This window comes from Nicotiana tabacum, chromosome 20 (genome assembly GCF_000715075.1).
Source record: "Nicotiana tabacum cultivar K326 chromosome 20, ASM71507v2, whole genome shotgun sequence".
NCBI classification, from domain to species: domain Eukaryota; kingdom Viridiplantae; phylum Streptophyta; class Magnoliopsida; order Solanales; family Solanaceae; genus Nicotiana; species Nicotiana tabacum.
In genome coordinates, this window is record NC_134099.1 from 78117540 (window position 1) to 78139588 (window position 22049).

Here is a 22049-nt window from a genome sequence, read left to right on the forward strand (position 1 = left end):
CATCCAATGTTTCTCATATACCCATAAAAGCATAACACCACCCTTATCCAAAATTCCCTTTACTCGAGTCATCCTCGATCTCAACCTCTGCAAGCCATAAATGATTCACCAGTATACTTCAAACTGAAACAAATACAACACATAACTGTGCAATTAACTGATTAATAGTAGACTCCCCCACTTGGCTCAAAGACATATATCAAAACACACAATAACTCACGATGTCCATTGTTGATACCCAATTTTTCTCTCATATATTTTTAATATGCGTATATATTTTCAAAAAATAGTGCACATGCATTTACAAACATGCACAAGTATTTCCATAATTTTTTCTATAATTTTAAAGGCTTTCAACCAATTTTTTCTGTATTTTTACTATACAAATATCCAATAATGATCCCTCATAGTATTTTTTATGATGATTTAATCATCTATATTTATCATTTATGCCCAAATAATGCTTAAATATTTTAATCGTATTTTTTATAATTACATTTGGATTTTCAAGCTAGAATTGCACATTTTGCAACAATAGCCCATGCATATGCATAATTATATTATCTATACAGAAAATGACCCTTTTTTTAAATAATTTTAAGTAATTATTTTAAATAATTTTCATGCATAAATGGCATTTTTATCATTTATTAAGTATTTTTGTAAATTATTTTAGAAATTTAAATGAGTATTTAAAAACTAGCCTAAATTCCTACCCAAGTTCGGACCTAAACCACCCAATAATCAGCCCAATACCCATTTAACCCAGACCCATACCCATTTTAAACACCCGACCCAAGCCCCTTGTAAAATCTCAGCCGTTGATCTCAAAGATCAACGACTCCTAATCACCCATGCCTTTTTAATATATCAAACGCCCCTAACCCTAATTCATTATCCTATCTCCGCTGCCCTTGAACTCTCTCAACCTCTCCGCTTTCACTCTCAAACCCTAAGCGTCGTAACCCCAAATCCCCACTAAATCCCCTTTGATTCTAACCAAATATGGAATCATCTGGTGATTTCTTACCTTATCCGGTTCCCTTTCTCTACTAGCTAACCGATTATGGTGTTACATAATCACTTGCCTAACATGGCAAGTGGATCTCTCTTATTTTGAACCAAATCTGGTTCGAATCTTTATCTCTTTCCATCTATGTTCTTTCTCTGTCTCCTTATGGTTTGAATCTCTTAGATTTTTGTTTATTCCTTATTTTACCCTAAAAGCTATGGTTCAAATCCTTTGAAATCTGTTAAGATTCAGTACTTATTTTCATTAAAAAGCATATCTATGTTTCTGCATGACTACCTGTGTTTCTTTTCATGATTTCGTTAAAAGGTTTTTCGCCTCATTTTACTTACCCTAAAATTAGGGCACAGGTCATTTCAGATCTATCAAGATTCCTTGATTTTGAGTATTTTTCCTTTAATGGCTTCGTGTATCTATGTGTATATGTTATTCTTATAGTTGTTTCTTAAAATAATTTATTCTTCCTTAAATTTGGGTTTCAGATTTTTTCTAGTTCGATTCCTTGTGCTTTTAAAATAAACCTATTGTCTATGCTCATTATGCATAGTGTGATTATCTCTCCCTTTTTCTCTGCTGACTTTATGGTTTACCCAAAATTAGTGTTTTGAAACCCTTTACTAAGATTTTAATCTTTCCTTTTCTGTACGATACTAATACTTTCTTATTTTGTTTGATTTACTTATTCTTACCTTATTTGGACCATGTCTGATTAATAACTTATGCTCTTTGACTTAACCTTACTAGCCTGGTTTTATGTTCTGGTTATTAAAGATGACTTCTAATTGATTCTGGAATTATTCCTTACCTTATTTGACTATTGATTGATTTCATTAACTGATGCTAGCTTGATTTATGCCTGTTAATTGATCTATGACAACCTTAACTAATTGTTAATTGATTGTCATACGTTATTTGCATGCTATTGATTCTCCTACCTTATTTGGTTTTACTTTACTATATGCTATAAAACACTTCATTTTTCTGATTTTCAAACACACTCTGAGACACACAAGCTCACACCTACACTTACACACTTACACTCACACAACTTGAGTTCTTTCTATCACTCTGATTTGCTGCATTGTCTAGTCGGCTGAAAACCAAGGCTAGACTCTTGGATTCCAATTGTCTGCACCTCCCTATTTGCTATCTCCTTAACTGGTATGCTTCAATTTTTGTTATCATGTTCTATTCTGTATGCTATGTAGTTAGTTTACTATAGACATGAACATGCTTTTGTCTTAATATTTGTTTCCTGACCATCTCTTTCTCAACTACTATGATGTATTTCTTATTCCATGTGACTTGTATGATTAGTTTATTTCGAACTTCCATATGTTCTGTTTACTATATGTTTCCAGTTTACTACCCACTAGTATGCTTTAGCCCTTGTTATCTCTTTATTCTATATGTCGATGTGGTTAGGTGCTTCAAATTCCAATATGCTTCTGCTGGACATATAGTTCATGCTCTGTTCTTGTTATCGTGCTCTATTCATGATAATTTCATCATGTTTCTCTGCTTAATACATGTCTATATTATTCCACTTAGTAATAATTAGTAAGCTAAGTAACCTTCAATAATGTGAGACTTTGTTTGATTCAATTTAGGTACTGCAAATATGCGTAGGCAGTTCTGTCTATAATTCAAGTGTCCCTGCTCTTGTTGTGATTGTTTAATTACTGGTATCTATGCATGAACCAATCTGCTAAATGAGGTTTTTGTTCTATTTGTAGTCTTTGAACATGTTTGCCTCCAAATATCAAATTGTTTTTCTAAAATTACCCCCTGCCCCCTTATACACTATTTTAAAACTTCTACTCTTAGTTATCTAGGGTCCTACCACCCTCAATGTGAGCACTGCCTCGGGTCCATGAGACTCTACTGAACTCTGACACATTGGGGCTGGTCTTCCAACCTGTTATAAAACTATTTTCTTTGAAAGGCTCTGGTATGAGCATTGCCCGGGGTCCTTGAGGCCCTTGGGAACTTTGACACATCAGCATCCCGTTTGTGTATTATGGATGGACTACTTGTGTACATCAGACTTGCTTGCTTGAGGGCCTGGTTTCCAAGTTGATGTTGGGCCTGCTAAGGCTCCCTATAGTCTAATGAATAGCTTTGTGTAATTCATTCATATTGGTCTGTAATAATGTAATAATCCTTGTAAAACAGATATGGGGTTATTAGTAAAAGTTGGGGAGGGATTTTTATACATCTTTATTAGATTCGGGTAGAAACCATGTTTGTAGGCTGTTGTGATGATCCTTTATGTACATACCATTAGAAATCATGCCTATAGTATCTTGTCTCACCGTTTGAAATCTGGAGTTTCATACTTGGCAACCTAGAAATCCTGTTTATAGGCTATTTTATCAATTCCGCATCAAGAACCCATATTTCACACATATTTTCAAATCTCAATATGCATAAGAGATAATGTATATAGGGTTTGTTAGATCTAATTTTAATGATGAAAATAATATATCTTTGCAGGAAATCAATTACAGAAGAACAAGGAATCAAGGAGCTACTACAAGATTGCTGAAGTCAACTGGACGCTTAAGGAAAGAAATCAATCAGCAATGATTACGAATCAATTAGCAAAGATTACGGACAACTGCGATGGAAATAATCAAGTAAGCCTAAACTTAAGGCATTAATCAAGGCCATCACATTCAAATCCGGAAGATTGAAGCAGTCAAAAAGCATCGAAGATTCTGTGAGAAGAGTAGTTGAGCGGATAATTTCGGAAGGACCAACAATCAAGGAGTAAACCCTCATCATTAACAAATGTAGAAGGGAAGCTGTTAATTTCCTCTCATCAAGGAAGAGCAACGCCAAGCAATCTTATTCTTGGAAAGAATCAATCTCTTTTCAAGGATCAAATCTCTTGGGTTGTCAAGTCTCGTCAGCAAACGGTCTTCACCAAAGTATTTATACTCAATATCAAACCTTATACAAACATATTTTGATCGAACCAAAAATCCTCTCTTTATTCTACTGCCTACAAATATTGTAGTTCTCTAAGATCTGCTGTGAAACAAGTCAGAAAAAAAGGAGAGTACAAAACTGGTGAGGTATTGTATCAAAAGAGACGAGTGTTATAGGAACTGAGCTATCACGTCTTTTCCATTGTACTCAAAGAAACACATTTACTAAAGAGAACTCCCTTGCAACCCAAGGTGACTGGACTAGGATTCACATTAAATCCGAACCAGTATAAAATTTTGGTGTCTTTAATTCTTGCACTCACTTTTTGTGTTTTACATTCTGCTATTATAACTGTTAGGTTATTGCATCTAGTCTACTAATTGACAAAGCAGTCAACTAATAGAGATTAAGTTTAAAAATATACAATTTACCCCCTCCTGTACTTTCAATTGGTATCAGAGCAAGGCTCACATTCTACTTTTTGCTTAACAGCTTGTGAGAAAAGATCATGGCAAATCAAGTTATCATAGGAGCTCTCTTTCAGGAAGGAAATTCACAAGTTAAACCACCATACTTCAATGGACAACATTTTTCTCATTGGAAAGTGCGTTTGGAGATCTTTGCCAAGGCTTATGAGGTTAAAGTTTGGAGAGTCATCAAAAAGGGGAACTATCCCTTACCAGCTGCTACTCCATCACTTGCTGATCCTGAAGATATAGATTCATATACAAAAGAGCAAATGGAAGTGGTAAAAGTTAACAATAAAGCGATAAATCTGCTTCACAATTCTATAAGTGGTGAAGAATATGAGAAAATCTCTAGTTGTGACATAGCCAAAGAAATGTGGGACAAGCTTGAGGTTACATACGAAGGAACCAGCAAAGTAAAGGAAATACATATTAACATGTTGGTTCATAATTACGAAATCTTCCTAATGAAAGAAGGAGAATCTATTAAAGAGATATTTGCCAGGTTCAGCAAAATAATTAGTGATCTAAAGGCATTTGGCAAGCCATATACTAGTGGTGATCAAGTTAGAAAAATTCTCAGAAGCTTGCCAACCACTTGGCAGACCAAAGTAGTCACACTGGAATCTTAGGATCTAAACAAATTATCATATGATGAACTACGAAGAGAACTCATAGCCTTTGAAAAGATGTATATCAAGAATACTAGTCAAGAAAAAAAAAGTTGCATTCAAGGATTCAACTGAAATAGCTGAAAACGAAATTGATGATGATCCTGAAGCTCTACAAGAAGAGATTGCTATGCTATCGAGAAACATATATGGCTTAATGAGAAGATTCAAAAATACAAAGAAAGGAAGAATTCCACAAAGACAATCCAGGCAATACAACAGACAAGACAAAAATGATGGAAAATGCTACGAGTGTGGAAGATTTGGACACATTCAAGTTGAGTATCCAAAACTAAAAAGAAAAATTTCTAGAGGCTTTAACAAGAACAAATCTTTTGGAAGCTAGAGTGATGAGGACAGTTCAGACCACGAAGAGATAGCAAATCTTTGCTTCATGACGATTCTGTAAAACGAAATGAACAAAACCTCAGGATGCTGGACAGATGAGGACACTTCAGATGAAGAAAATTAAAACTGTTTCATGGAAGGTGAAACATGTGAGGTAAGATCTTATGACTGTGAAAGATGCAATGAATTGCAGGGTATTCTTGATTTAACTTTGAAAGAATCTCAAAAAATGATGAATGAGCTTAAGAGACTTAATAAATAGGTTAAAGACTGGAAACTCAAACATGAAGTATGTGAAATTGAAAAAGAAGTACTTCAAAAAGAGTTTGAGGAATTACAAATGCAACTTAATGGCATGCACAAATCCACCAGTCACAGTTCTGTAAGGTAAAACCAGATGACTTACCAGTCAACTGGAAAAGGACCAGCCAGAATAACGTCCACTAGTACTAACATTAATGAAAGACCTAAAGGTGGGTTAGAAGGTACGTGTCACTACTGTAACAAAAGTGGACACAAATATTCTTTTTGTCTCTTTCGTAAAGCAAACATTTTAGGATGGGTTTAGAAACCAAAAAATAATTCTGAATCTAGCTATACTAACCCTCCAGGACCCAAGCATGCTTGGGTACCTAAAATAAGATAATCACTTTGTTTTGCAAGAATATCATAGAATAAGCCACAAAGGAAAATGGTATCTAGACAGTGCGTGTTCCAGTCATATGACAGACGACAAAAACCTGTTCAAAAAATTTACAAAAACTGATAGAGGAAGCGTTAAGTTTGGGGATGACTCAAAAGGTAAAATAATTGGTACTGGAACAATTTCCTTCAATAACAACTGTGACATCACTGAAGTTTATCTCGTCGATGGACTCAACTACAACCTCCTGAGCATAGGTCAACTATGCGACTAAGGATATGAGGTAAATTTTAAGAAAACAGGCTGTGCTATTGAAGACGAATCAGGTAAAATAGTCCTTCCTAGAAAAAGATATGGAAATGTTTATATCCTTGATGTTTTTGAAAAGATAGATGGTCATATTTGCTTAACATCTATGTCTGATGATCCATGGTTATGGCATAGGAAACTTGGTAACGCTAGCATGCATTTGATAGAAAAATTGTTCAAACATGAGTTAGTTGTTGGCCTACCCAAATAGAATTTTTTTAGAACTCATATCTGTGATGCATGTCAAATTGGTAAGCAGACCATAAACTCTTTCAAAAATAAAGATATTGTATCTACTTCTAAACCTTTGCAATTGCTTCATATGGATTTATTTGGGCCTACTAGAACTGCTAGTATAGGAGGAAAGATGTATGCCTTTGTTATTGTTGATGATTATTCACGTTTCACTTGGGTAATTTTCTTATCTCATAAGGATGAAGCATTAAGAAAATTTTGAAGTTTTCTGCAAAAAGGTTGAAAGAGAAAAGGGATATCTGATCTCAACAATTCAGAGTGATCATGGAGGAGAATTTGAAAGTATAGCATTTGAAGAATTCTGTAATGATCAGGGATACATTCATAATTTCTCTGTACCACGATCACCATAACAGCATGGGGTTGTAAAAAGAAATAACAAAACCCTCCAAGATATGGCAAGAACCATATTACTAGATCATTCACTGCCAAATCATTTTTGGACAGAAGGTGTAAGTACATCATGTCACAATCTCAACCGATGTCTCATAAGGTCCATTCTGAAGAAGAATCCCTATAAATTATGGAAAGGTAAACGTCCCAATATATGTTACTTTCATCCCTTCGGAAGTAAGTGTTTTATTCACAATAATGGTAAGGACAACCTTGGTAAATTCGATCCAAGAAGTGATGAAGGTATTTTTCTGGGCTACTCATTAAATAGTAGATCTTTTAGAGTCTATAATAAACACACATTATGTGTGGAAAAATCTTTACATGTTATATTCGATGAAAATAATCCCTTGGTCGAGAAAGGAATTACTGTAGGTGATGAAGATCAAGCTCAAGAAATTCAGGAGACAAGCAAATCTTAAGAGTCGGCTGATATATCTGCTACGATAGAGTCAACTAATGAAATCAGCAGTAGTGTACCAGATCATCCAATCGAGTCGAATACTAATGTAGTGCGTCCAAATGAATGGAGAAGCGAGCCTGAATATCCTCAAAAATTCATCATAGGGAATCCAAATGAAGGAATGAAAACCAGAGGAGCTCTCAAAAAGAAAGCAAATGTTGCATTAATCTCTCAGGTTGAACCAAAGAAGATAGAGGAAGCTCTAAAAAATTCAAGTTGGATTCAAGCAATGCAGGAAGAGTTAGATCAGTTCGGTAAAAATCAGGTGTGGAATCTGATACCCAAACCTAAAAATGTTTCTGTAATCGGAACAAAGTGGGTCTTCAGAAACAAATTGAACAAGGATGGAAAGGTTATAAGGAATAAAGCTAGACTAGTTGCTCAGGAATACTCACAATAGGAAGGAGTCGACTATGACAAAACCATCGCTCCAGTAGCTCGCTTGGAATCCATACGAATTCTTCTGGCATACGCATTATTTAAAGAATTTAGGTTGTTTCAGATGGATATCAAAAGTGCCTTTTTGAACGGATTTATTGAGAAAGAAGTATACGTGAAACAACTACCTGGGTTTGTAGATTCAATGTTTTCCTACCATGTATACAAGCTCACTAAGACACTATATGGACTAAAGCAAGCTCCACGTGCTTGGTATGATAGACTTAGTTCTTTTCTTGTTGATCATGGCTTCACAAGAGGTAAAGTAGACACTACCTTGTTTATTGAAATATCATCAGAAGGTAATCTCATTATTCAGATTTATGTTGATGATATTATATTTGGTAGTGATAACCCTCTTATGTGCAAGTAATTTTCAAATCTTATGCAAATCGAATTTGAAATGAGCATGATAAGAGAGCTAACATTCTTTCTTGGACCTCCAAATTCAACAATCTGAAGAAAAAACCTTTATATGTCAGAATAAATACACAAAGGAACTGATTCAAAAATTTGGCATGAGGAATGCAAAATCCATTGGCACACCAATGAGTCCTTCAACAAATCTAGACAAAGATGAACATGGAATCCCTATTGATGAAACTAAATATCGTGGAATGATTGGATCATTAAACATCTCAAACTTAACGTCATCTCTCTCTCCAAACGCTCACTACCAACGATAACATAAGACATAAGACGATCTCAACAGCGACTAGTTCAGTTGCCAACGACCACCCTCTACCCAGGTAAGTACCCTCGCCTCTCTCTCCTCCCCATCATCCAACACCCCTCTCTCTATCATCCCATCTCTCTTACCCCGCCTCTCCTCCTTTCCCATCTTGTCTTCTCCCCCTCTTACTCTGGTGAGACATGGATCAGTCACCGATGAGTGGGAATAACCACAGTCAGGTTTCAGGCCTGGTTGTAGTGCCGTGGTGACACACAAACCAGACCCGTCTTCAAGCTAGAGGTGCAGATTCTTTTTCGGCGAGGTTAAGCTATTTTCAGGTGGGTACAGATTTTCGATAGGTTTCATAAATCCTGGCAACCCCCAAACAACTTTCCGACACGATGCAATAGGACTTGTTTGACAGTATCGATTAGGACCGGTGGCTTTGGGTGGCGAGCGAGATGGGAATGTGCAAACAGTGAAGAACAACTCGAGTATCAGCAAGGAACGACAGGAGTTGGACGTGAACGAGCTAGGTGGATGCAATATAGTCGAGTATACTAAGAAAATTATACGGGAATTGGTACCAACCGTTTGCCTATTTCTCTCTATTGTGTTAGTAAAATTGCTGTCCTTTAGTTCTTATACTCAACATTAAACCTTATACAAACATACTTTGATGGAACCAAAAATCCTCTCTTTATTCTACTGCATACAAATATTGTAGTTCTCTAAGATCTGCTGTGTAACAAGTCAGAGAAAAAAGGAGAGCACAACACTAGTGAGGCATTGTATCAAAAGAGATGAGTGTTATAGGAATTGAGCTATCATGTCATTTCCATTGTACTTGGAGAAACACATTTACTAAAGATAACTCCCTTGCAACCCAAGAGGATTGGACTAGGATTCACATTGAATCCGAACCAATATAAAATTCCGGTGTCTTTAATTCCTGCACTTACTTTCTTTGTTTTATATTCTGCTATTATAACTGTAGGTTATTGCATCTAGTCGACTAATTGACAAACCAGTCAACTAATAAAGCTTAAGTTTAAAAATATACAATTCACCCCCTCTTGTACTTTCAAGGTTTTCCTTGTGCAAGTTACTAAAATTGTATGACATTCTGTTAACGTCTCTACCCACTTAGATATCGTGCCTATAGGAAATAAATATAAAATCTATTTTGCACTTAGATATCATGCCTATATGAAATAAATATAAACTCAAGTCTGCCCTTAGATATCATGTTTATAGGAAATAACACTAACTACTAGTTTAAGCACTTAGAGATCATGCCTATATGGGTAATTAATTCTGCAAATTCGAAAGCATGTCTATCAAATCTAAAGAGATAAAAATATGTTTGTTAAAATGAGTAACTGGTTTATAAAATGTAGTCATTACTTAACAGTTTAAGTACCATGTCTATAGGATTCTTCCCGGTTATCACTTAGGCAAACAGATAGGGTAATTAAAGAAGTCTGGGATTAAAATTGTGATTTCTTGCTATTTGAAAACGTGCCCAGATACAGAGTGTTAACAAATCAGTAAGCAAATCGATAGGAATTGTTGCTCGCTTTAATAAAGTTGTTGTATATTCTATTCATGCTCATCTAGATATCTTTCCTATAGGATCCTAAACTATAAAACTTTGTTTGTTTGAATTGCGTGCATTGGTTGGCTATTTGTGGAGGTTAACATGAGCCCCCTTATTTGCTCCTTACATGATAGTCCTATCTGAATTTTGTTTGTCACTTAGTTTTCTCATTTTAAGCATCATAGGTGAGTCTAGATCCATCCAAAATAGAAGTCCTAAACACCTCCAGGACTATAGGTAAGGGACGGGTAGTGCACACATAAGGTACACATTAGAAGCTGCTAGAACGCTTAGGTAACAACTGAAAGATAGTAACGGGGTAGTAAAGGAGATGATGACCTGTGTGCTAATGCTATGCGTAACACCCAAATTTGGAGAAAGTTACCAAGTATTGCATGGAAATGATCCTACAGGCTAAAAAACCGAGGACCATTTTTATTCCTGTTTGAAATAATGTCTTTCTAAACTGTTTTATGCTACTTTAAGACTAATTTGCTTAATTGAGTTTGGTCGGGACCTACCATTGTGGACCTCGAGGGGTGCCGAATACCTTCCCCTCCAGATAATTTCGAGCCTTTATCCAATCTCTGGTGACGTAACTTGTTGTATGAGTTATTTGTTCTAGGTGCCCTAACGCACCTTAATCCGTTAGGTGGCGACTCTTTAGATCCCTTACCCAATTCCAAAATGAAAGGAGTTGTCCCAAAATGTCAAAACTCGATTTTGCGAGAAAAAGGGAGCACGACAGCATGTCGACTCTGCTGGGGATAATTAGGCTCTTACCATAACAAACTTGCTTTTTGTGAATTAGTCTTAAGCATGCTTTATTCTATTAATACGTGCGCACCCTTTCCCCTTCCCCCTTTATCTGGATTTAATTGCCTATTTTCAAGAATTTATGATTTCCTTTACTATAGAAACTGACTTGTCCCCTTGTTTTCTTTCTTGAACATCTTTCAATTATTAAATACCGTATTTATCATTTTTAACGTGCAAATACATGACAACATGTTATTTATTGTTGCATAAATCATGCTCCACATGATATTCTACTCGTGCTTAATCAATCCTATAGCAACGCTTGATGAGTATTTGCACCCTTCCTATATATCACCCTTTAACTATGGAAAGGCTTATTTGCAGTAAAACTAGTCGATCAGTGGTGCAGTCGACGGTTTCGTGCCTTTCCCCCTCAAGTTATCCACTTGAGGGTATCGGTCTTGACCTTTATAGAAACCTTACTCTGATTAATTGTACATGCATTATGTTCAAACCTAGCCGGGTTAATATATTGTTCACATTATAACCCTATAAGACAAGCCTCATCCAAAAGTCCACCCGGGTTTCCATAATCCCTGTCGCTCCCCCTATTTCCTCGCGAAGTCCGGGTTTTGACATTTTGGGGACAACTCCTTTCCTTTTGGGAATTGGATATGAGATTTGAAGAGTCACCACCTAACGGATTAAGGTGCGTTAGGGAACCTGGAACAAATAACTCATGAACTAGTTTACATTACTAGAGATTGGGTAAGGGCTCGAAATTACCTTGAGAGGAAGGTGTTAGGCACCCCTCGAGGTCCACAATGGTGGGTCCTGGCCAAACTCAATTTAAGCGAATTAGTCTTATAAGCAGATAAACAAACATATATTACATTAAAAAAGGAGTAAAATGGGTCCTAGGTTTTTTAGCCTAGAGGATCACTTTTGTGCAATACTTGGCAATCGTCCTCAAATTGGGGTGCTACACATAGCATTACCGCACATGTCATCATTTTCTTTACTACCTGATTACCCTCCCCTTAATTATTACCTAAGCGTTCTAGCAACATCAAATACGTATCCTATGCTTGCACTACCCGTCCCTTACCTATGACCCTGGAGGTGTTTAGGACCTATATTTAAGGTAGTTCTAGACTCACCTATGGTGGTTAAAAGGAGAAAATTAAGCGACAAACAAAACAAGTAGGACTGTCACATAATAGAGCACTTAAGGGGGCTCATATTTACCTCCACAAATAGATAAACAAATGCATGCTATTCAAACAAGCAGTTTTAAAATGATTAGGGTTCTAGAGGCAGGATATCTAAATGAGCACAAAATATGCAGCAGTTTTATTAAGGTTAGGTAGCGAATACTTATTAGTTTGTCTACTGATTTTTATCACTTACTGAATTTGGGCCCATTTATAAGCAGTCAAATAAACACAGTTTTAATTGTCCTACAGGCTTGCCTAGGTGATAACAAGGTAGAATCCTATAGACATGGTATCTAAACGTTAATCAGTACACAATTATAAACCAATGATTAATTTAAACAGGCGGATTTTTATCTTTTAGACCCTATAGGCATGCTTTCTAGGTGCTGAAACTGATTACAAACGTTATTTCACGGCATAGAAACTGATTTTATACATGTTCCCTATAGGCATGATATCTAAGTTGTCAAAACTGATTTTAAATATGATTTCCTATGGACATGTTATCTAAGTATTCATGCTGATTTCAAACATGATTTCCTATGAACATGATATCTAAGTGAGCAGAATGTTATACGAGTTGATAATTCCAAAAAAAAGATCCTATAGTCATGGTTTCTAATGAACATTGAAACTTGAGAATATGGATGAACATGAATTTTGATACATAATTGATAAACATCCTATAACAGGATTTCTAGGATGTAAAGTGGAAATTCAGGACAAATATGAAGATAAGGCCTATATGCATGGTTTCTAATACATATAAATAATCACAACAATCCTATAGGCATGATTTCTACCCGATCCCCAACAAAGATATATAAAAATCCCTCCCAGCTTTAATAATAACCCCATATATGTTTTTTACAAGAATTGTTATTACAGACCAAAATAAATGAATCACATAATGAAAATTATTATATTATAGGGATCTTTGACAGGCCCAAAATTAAACCTGGAAGCCAGGCCTTCAATCAAATCTGGAGTCCAACAGGCAGTCCATAATATACCAAATCAGCTTCTGGTGTGTCAAAGTTCCCAAGGGAATCAGGGACCCCGAGCAATGCTCACACTAGAAATTTTTCAAAGAAGTAGTTTTTGTAAACAAGTTTGGAAAGGCCAGCCCGGTGTGTCAGAGTTCGGAGGAATTCCATGGACTCTTAGGTAGTGCTCACACTGGAGGGGCAGGACCCTAGATATCTAAGAGTAGAAGTTGAAAATATTATATGAAAGTGGGAGATAGTTTTAGGAAAAAATAGTTTGGATTTTAAAAGTGAGTAGAAACAGGTTACAAGATTAAAACTACAAACAAGACCATATTCAGCAAATTGTGTTCGAACATGTATTCTAGCAGTCAAAACAGATAGAACAGAGTCACAATCAATTCAAACAAGGTTCCACATTGCCTGGGATTGACTTGGTTCATTAGTTATCACTAGGTGAGCATATGGACATGTATTAACTAGGGAATAACATGTTCGGATCAGAGTCCTAATCAGACAATTACACGAAAAAGGCAGCAGGTGTTGAGAGCATAGAAATCATTAATCAGGAACGTGTTAAGGTAAACACATAAAATAGGACAAGAAGGAAAGCATGATAGTTGAGAAATAAGTAGACAAGTATCCTAGATCAAACATGAACATGCTAAAGTGTATGAACCATATTGACATATTGTACAAGACAAATTCACAAGAGTTAAGGCATGCTAGTTAACAGAAACATAAAGCAGGTAGAGGTAGGTTGATATCTACAACAGACACATTACATAACATACTAAATATGACATAGTAACAGAGATAGACATGCTGATTAAGAGCAATAAACAGGACGCACATAGGTTTAATTACATAGCATATTGAATGATAATAGAAGTAGTCATGCTGATTAAGAGCAATATACATGAAAGCATAAGTCTAGCTACACAGAAGTAGTCATGCTGATTAAGATCAATAAACAGGAAGCACATAGGTTTAACTTCATAGCATATTGGATGATAGCAGAAGTGGAGGCATACCAGTTAAGAGATAGCAAACAGGAAGGTGAAAGTATGCAAAATCCAATAGTTTAGCCTTGGATTTCAGCCGGCTGGATAGTGCAACAAACACAAGTAACATAAAGATTTGCAATAGAGTGTGTGTGTGAATAAGAGCAAGAGCTTTTTTTTGTGTGGGTGTGACTTTCTGAGTGTGTTCGTTTGTTTGAAAAAAATCGGAATGGGGTTTATATAGCACTTAGCAAGGTAAAACAAATAACGCAAAGGACAATAGAGTTCATAAATAAGGTATAAAAATTAAAATCAGTCAGCTAATTGGGGCTAAACTCAACTTATTGTACAAATAGAATCCGAGAAAGACACCTTAAAATAAGGGGAATCAATTACCAGCCCCAGATTAAGATTCAAATAAGGCAGGAAATAAGTCATAGGCCATTTATAAGTCGGTTAGAGTAAATCAAAACCTAGAAATCAGGCTAATAAACTAATTAAGACAAGTTGTACCAATTAAGAGTCATAAATAAGGAAAATAGGTAAAAATCATAGAAAAGTACTAATTTCAACAGAAAGATATGATTCCAAACCCTAATTAAGCGGATAAAATAAATTATCCTCTGTTAATTGACAGGACAAAGAATAACGGGCAAATATTGAAGCGGACAGTGAAATAACTAAACAAACAAGGGATTAGAACATAGGCATGAAAAATCAGTAGAACTAGTAAAGATAATCAGATTCAAACACTTAAAAACTTTAGAACCTTTTTGCAGAGAACTTAAGAGGAAACCCTAGTTTTAGAAAATATTGAAATTGATTAATAATAAGGAAAAATAGAAGGTTTTCAAAGAAAATACGAGATAAACTTAAGATCATCTCAGATCTACAAGGACTCAAGTAGAAAGAGATTAGGGTTATGAAAAATGGAGGCAAGATGAGAAAAATCCAGTTAAGAACCGGAGTTTCAAGCCATAATCATAAAGATAACAATATTCACAAAATTAGCGATGAACACAAGGCAGGTTCATCAAAAATCAAGAGTTTAGGTCGACTCTAAGTTGAGTCTTTTGAGATTCCTTCAAACCACGAAGAAATCAAACAAAATAGAAGAGGTAAGAGGCCGGCGGGGCCCTGAAATCATAGTGAAATCCCATGGAACAGGGTGTTTTCCGGTGACGGTGGCTAGGGTTAGGGGAGAGCTTGAGAGAGAAGAGAGGAGAACAAGGAAACAGAGGCGGTGCAATGGGAAAGTGAGTAGGGTTTGGGGGTGGGAGATTAATTAAAAATTGTAACTCTTTTCCTGGACCGTTGATCTCTGAAATTAACCGCCAGGATTTGATTTGGGGGTTGGACGGGTTTTATGAAATGTGTCAGGCTACTTGGGCTGTGGGTATTTTAATTGGGCTGGGGTAATGTTTTGGGCTAGGTCCCAAATTAAAATAAATTTAAAGAGCTATTTGTTAAATACCCAATTAATTGATAAAATAATTTATAAAAATAGCTAATAAATGATAAAAAATGTTGTTGGTGCATAAAAATAATTTTAAATATTTACTTAATATTATAAAAATATAAAAAGCTATTTTCTGGTGAAATGAAGTAATTATGAACACATGGGCTATTATTGCAAAGCTATTGCAATTATAACCCTAAAAATGTAAATGTGGTATTCATGAAATAATTAAAGCTTAGTATAACTATAAATGATAAAAATTAAGCAGTAAAATTATTTGTGATGCAATTAGTAATTATTTATATAATAAAATACTAGGATAAATTAATAAAATCCTTAGAAAAATGAAAAAATTATGGAAAGATATCAATTGATGATCATGCATGGTTTTAAAGATGTATATGCATATTTGAAAATAATATAGGAAAAAATTGGGTATCAACAATCCCAGCGGACACAACCACGATTTTGTGCATTAGTTTGGAGAAATAAGTGCCAATATGGTAATCATTGATGTATAAATAGTCGAATCTGGAGGGGGAAATGGCCTAACCGTATTTGTTTTACAGAAAATGAGGGATGAAGTCCCCAGGTTCGGCATGGTCTGTAACATACGACCACTGCTTCTAGATTGGAGGGAGGATCTTCCATCAAGTGATAAAAATCATGTGAAAAGGGTCTTGGGAAGTTTGCCTTCTCTATTGGACCTCCAACCGAACAACATATTGATCGAAGTTGACATAATGTTCTGGGACAAATAAAGAGCCGTGTTTCGCTTTGGAAACATAGAAATGACCCCTCTCTTGGAAGAAATAGGGGGATTCGCTAGGCTACCTTAGGATAGTCCTGGTTTACTAATGCCAGAAAATCGCAATACTATGGGGGTTACTGAAGATGATGGGTCTGAGAAAGAATGAGGATTTGGAGTGACTAAAGATGTCTTACATACCTTTTGACTTCCTCTACGAGCGATACGGTCACAACAGATCTTATCGTATTTTTCATGACGAATTCTCCATCACTTCCTTGGGTTGGATTCACCGCAGGGTTTTTGTGTTCATCGTCTGCTTATTGGGTATGATAGTATTCTCGACCCAAGGGGATAGAATCCACCCCAGACTAGCCATGGTAACCAAAACCTTGATAGATGAGATCGATGGGCAGACATATACCATTATCCCTTTGATCATAGCAAACATATACCAGGCCTTAGAACACTGTCAGAAGGGGTACAAATACTTCAAAAGTTGTAATCTGCTGCTACAAGTTTGGTTGTTAGAGCATCTCCAAAGAGGTCAATACCGTCAAGAGCTTCCACGAAGGTTGTGGAATGGTCACATAGCTTTCCATCATCCCAAGAGAATGACCTATATCCCAGACATGTTTGCTCAACTTGGAAATGCTATAGGACGTAGTCTTTTAGCAATTTGATTGAGGATCAGGTTCACTGGATGTTCGAATGGTTCCCTACCGATGAATTCATAATCAGATCTAGGGATGTTCTGCACTTGGAATTGATCAGGTTAAGGGGTATATACCCTTATGTTCCCATTAGGGTTATGAGACAGGCAGGTAGGAAGCAGGTCATACCGCGAGTTTCTAAAATGAGTCACTACATGGCAGATTTTTAGGATGATGATGTCCCATAAAAATGTGAATCTCAACATATGTGGCATTTGAAAATTATTGTGGAAAAGAATACCATCGAGCCAGATCGATATCACGCCGGTCATGTGTACTTCTACCCATCATGGTTAGAAGATAACATAGGAGGAATATTTGAGCCAAGGGTTAGTCAAGTAAATAGAGTCATGGATGAAGTTGCCAAAGCGCAAGTGAAATATAACAAAAAACTGCGCAAAAGAGTTTATGCGTACGAGGCCGAGCATCTGGAGTGACACAATACCGATATGGAACTAATAAATGAATGGAGGGAGATGACTGTTAGATCGAGCGGAAGGTTGGAATATCTGGAGTACAGTCTGATGGAATTGGAGGGAAAAATGAGGAAGTGAGTCACTGATTTCCAGAACGGCGAAGGATGCGAAGGAGGACATTTAGCAAGGGCATACCTATTGCTGAACCTGCACGAACCGAGGAATTTGATCGACGAAGCCAAAAATGTCAAGCCTGAAGAAGGTCCTTCTGAGACCAAGTAGATTAGCTTTATTTACTTTTTCAAATTTAATAAGGCCAAGTGCCATCAGCGACTTATCTTATTTAGTGTCGTTGTAGATTCATCTATTTTTACATTAATGAAATAAGGCAATTATTGGCACTGAAATTCTCCAAATCAACGTGTCGCTAGGCCTACCTCGGGCACAACGAGGCTCCCAAATTAAGACGTGGATTTACTTTCCCGCAATATGTGTTGAAATACTACAAATATTTTCAGAATCCTTACTGACTTGTTTACCTTTTGTTTTTCTTTATTTTTATTATTACCATCCCCTAAGGTTGGTTCGCACATACTGGCATCATCAGTATATCACATTAGACCTAGAGGCCCTCCTCCTCCTCCTCCTCCTCCTCCTCCGAGTAATCCGAAAAGCATAGGAAAATCTAAGATGGACGATTTGAGTGGTATCCAAAAAGAAAATGCTGAGAATATTAAAACTTCAGATGGTCAGAGTACTCCTGACCAAAATGATTTGGTCCTACGATTGGAGCAGAAAATACTGGAGTTACAAGGAGAACTTAGGCAGATCCGCAACTTGGCAAACCTCTCCCTCACCCTAAATGTCCCAGAAGTTAACCAACAAAATGTTCAAAACCCAGCACCTCATCAAAATACGCCAAACCAACGTTCACAAAATCCTCCTGCACCCCATCAATATGCCACACCGCCTCGAAATGCCAATCCTCTATCAGTACCGACTCCTCCACACACCATCATCAACTAACCTAGTACCCACAAACCACTACCTATCACACTTCTCAGAATACACCACAACCTATTCTCGATCCTTAAAACTCGACCAACGACCACCACTACATCCAAATCTCTGGCACCCACCAAAATAACTCCATATACATGGAAACCCTACCTCACTCCAGTCAATCAATCTCCTATACACCAGAATTCGCTGAAAAGGACCTGCTCATCAAGATCATGGCCGAGGAGCTTAAGAAGTTGACAAGTCGAGTTCAGGGTGTTGAAGGAGGTAAAGTTATAGAGGGTCTGAACTATGAGGATTTATGCATACAACCAGACGTGGAACAGCTGGAGGGTTACAAACCTCCCAAGTTCGAAATGTTTGACGGAATGGGTGATCCCAAGCATTATCTGAGAACTTATTGTGACAAGCTCGTGGGGGTTGAAAAAGATGAAAGGATTTGAATGAAGATCTCCATGAGAAGTCTTATCAGAGATTCCCTGTCCTGGTACATAAGCCAGAATCCTAAGAAATGGGCCAATTGGGTGAGCATGGCATCAGATTTTATGGACCGGTTCAGGTTTAATACAGAGAATGCACCGGATGTATTCTATATCCAGAACCTAAAAAAGAAGCCAACTAAGACTTTCCGCGAGTACGCTACTCGGTGGAGGTCGGAAGCAGCCAAGGTCAGACCAGCATTAAACGATGAAGATATGGATAAGTTCTTTGTCAGGGCACAGGACCCACAGTATTATAAAAGGCTAATGGTTATTGAGAATCATAAGTTCTCCGATATCATCAAACTCAGAGAAAGGATTGAAGAGGGTAGTAAGCGGGGTGGTGACAAACTTTGAGGCACTGTAGGCCATGAACAGAGCATTGCAATCATGTGGTATATCGAAGAAGAAAAAAGTAGGAACAGTAACGGTTGCTCAAGGACCCAAAACTCCCTTCATATATCAGACACCTCCACCCACACACCAACCCTCACCTCCCAGATATTCCCAACCAGCTGCTGCTTACCATACATATAATTCCCAACCATCCTACTTTCAATCACCTCCAACTCATCCAAATTACCAGAAACCCCGACCTAATTTTGATTGCAAACCACCTAGATAGTACAATGCCATTGCTGAACCCATCGACCAGCTGTACAAAAGGTTAAAGGCTGCTAGTTATGTGACCCCTATTCTTGCTGTGGAAATGGAGAATTCATCTTAATGGGTCAACCCGAATAAAACCTGTGCATATCATTCTGGTATGAAAGGGTACACTATTGACGAATGCCAAACATTAAAAGATAAGATCCAGACATTGATTGATAATAAGGTCATATAGGCAAAAGAAGCTACACCCAATGTCTGCAACAATCCTCTTTCAAATCTTAGGGGCGAAGGGATCAATGTGATAGAAACTAATGAGGAGTGGGATCCCGAGGGATCAATTGGACTTATGAAAGAGGGTGATGATCATAAGAAGCCCGCAATCACGCTCAATCCTATTGTAGTGTAGGTATAGCCTCCGGTTGAGGTTAAGGTAACCACACCGATTCTAATTTAGCTGTTCTATTTGAGGTAGAAGTGGCCACAACTTTCATAGTGACAATATCAACCACACCTCCTTTCATGTCCAATGCCATACCTTGGGATTACGTTGCCGAAGCTTGGAGAAAGGAAAAAACAAATATGGAAGAATCTGGTGCCACACAGGGAATAACCAGAACTATAAGGAGGCTGCTACCAAACAACCTATCATTGAAACTGGACCAGACGATCTTTGGAGAAAAGTACAAGCTAGAGAATACTCTGTCACCGATCATTTAAACAAGACTCCTGCCCAGATATCCATCCTATTGCTATTGCAAAATTCAGAGGCTCACATGAGTGCTCATATGAAGGTGTTGAACAAAGCTTATGTACCCAGCAACATCACCAGTGGAGAGATGACCAACATGGTAGGGAAAGTACTGGAGAGTCACAAGATCACCTTCCACGAAGATGAACTGCCGCCTGAAGGATTAAGTCACAACAGGGCACTGCATATCACAATACAGTTTGAGGACAAATTCATTGCCTAAGTCTTAATAGATGAAGGTTCGAGCCTCAACATTTGTCCATTAACTACTCTGAAAAGGTTGGGAAAAGATTTCCATGAGATACGAGCGGGGAGTATGAACGTAAAGGCATTTGATGGGTCTTAGAGGACCACCATTGGGGAGATTAACCTTTGTCTGCAGATGGGCCCGACTTGGTTCAATGTTGAGTTCCAAGTATTAAACATATCTTCTACATACAATCTTCTATTGGGATGACTTTGGATACATTCCGTTGGGGCTGTGGCTTCCACGCTACACCAGGCCGTGAATTTCAAATGGAACCATCAAGAGGTAATCATTCACGGAGATAAAAGTAAACCTATTTACACTAGTCAAATTGTTCCGGTTGTCGAGAATAGAAAAAGGTTGGCTGGAGAGACTTATCACTGCATTGAGAATGTAAACTTAATTGAGAAGGACGAGTGGTAGAGTAACAAAATAGAAAGCATACTGGCATGGTCTGGGTATGAACCTGACAAAGGGCTTGGAAAGAAACTCTAGGGCATTACCAAACTGATACAGTTAAAGTGTCACGGCACAACTTTTGGGCTGAGATATCCGTACATCTGGAAAGAATATAATGATTGGTCGCCACCATGGCATGGTCCTTATTACCCTCTCGAGTAGCTAGTGCCATATCTGAGTCAGACTTTTCACCAGGCCGATATAATATGGGGATCCGGAGAGGAAGAAGCTTTGGCTGGGTTGAGAAATTTGTTCCTAGAAGATAAGAATATGGATTGCAATATGATAGTTGAGGAGGATGAGGAAGAAGGCCTCACCATTCAGACTGTGGAGAAGGGAGCTGTCCTCAAGAATTGGACTGTCATACCATCCCGGGCCCGCCGGGTTCCTTGGTAGCTTGGCAATTAGCCTGATTTATTTAATGACCATGCTAGGTATTTAAGATATTTTTAGTAATTTTATTTTACAGACAAATTTTGTTTCGAAATAATTGCTTGAGACATCGAGCCGTACCAATTTTGGATATTTTCAAATTTTATTAATGCATTGTTATTTAGTATTCGTTATTATTTTTCACATTTTTCTTCTACAACATTATTATTACTTTTTATGATGAACCAATGACTGTGACATGTAATGAGACAACGCAACATAAGGATAGTGACTCAGAAGAAGAGGATGAAATACCTGAGGAAGTTGTCAGAGAAGTTGAGAATTTTGAGAACAAACCTAAGTCCAATCTGGACGAAATCGAAGCAATCAATTTGGGAGATTCTGAAAGCATCAAAGAGACTCGCATAAGCATTCACTTATCACCATCAGAGAAGGAATAATACACTCGTTTTCTGAAAGAATATGAGGATATTTTTGCATGGTCATATGATGACATGACCAGTCTGAGCACATCCATAGTGGCTCATAAGTTGCCTACCAACCCAATGTGTATGCCAGTGAAGAA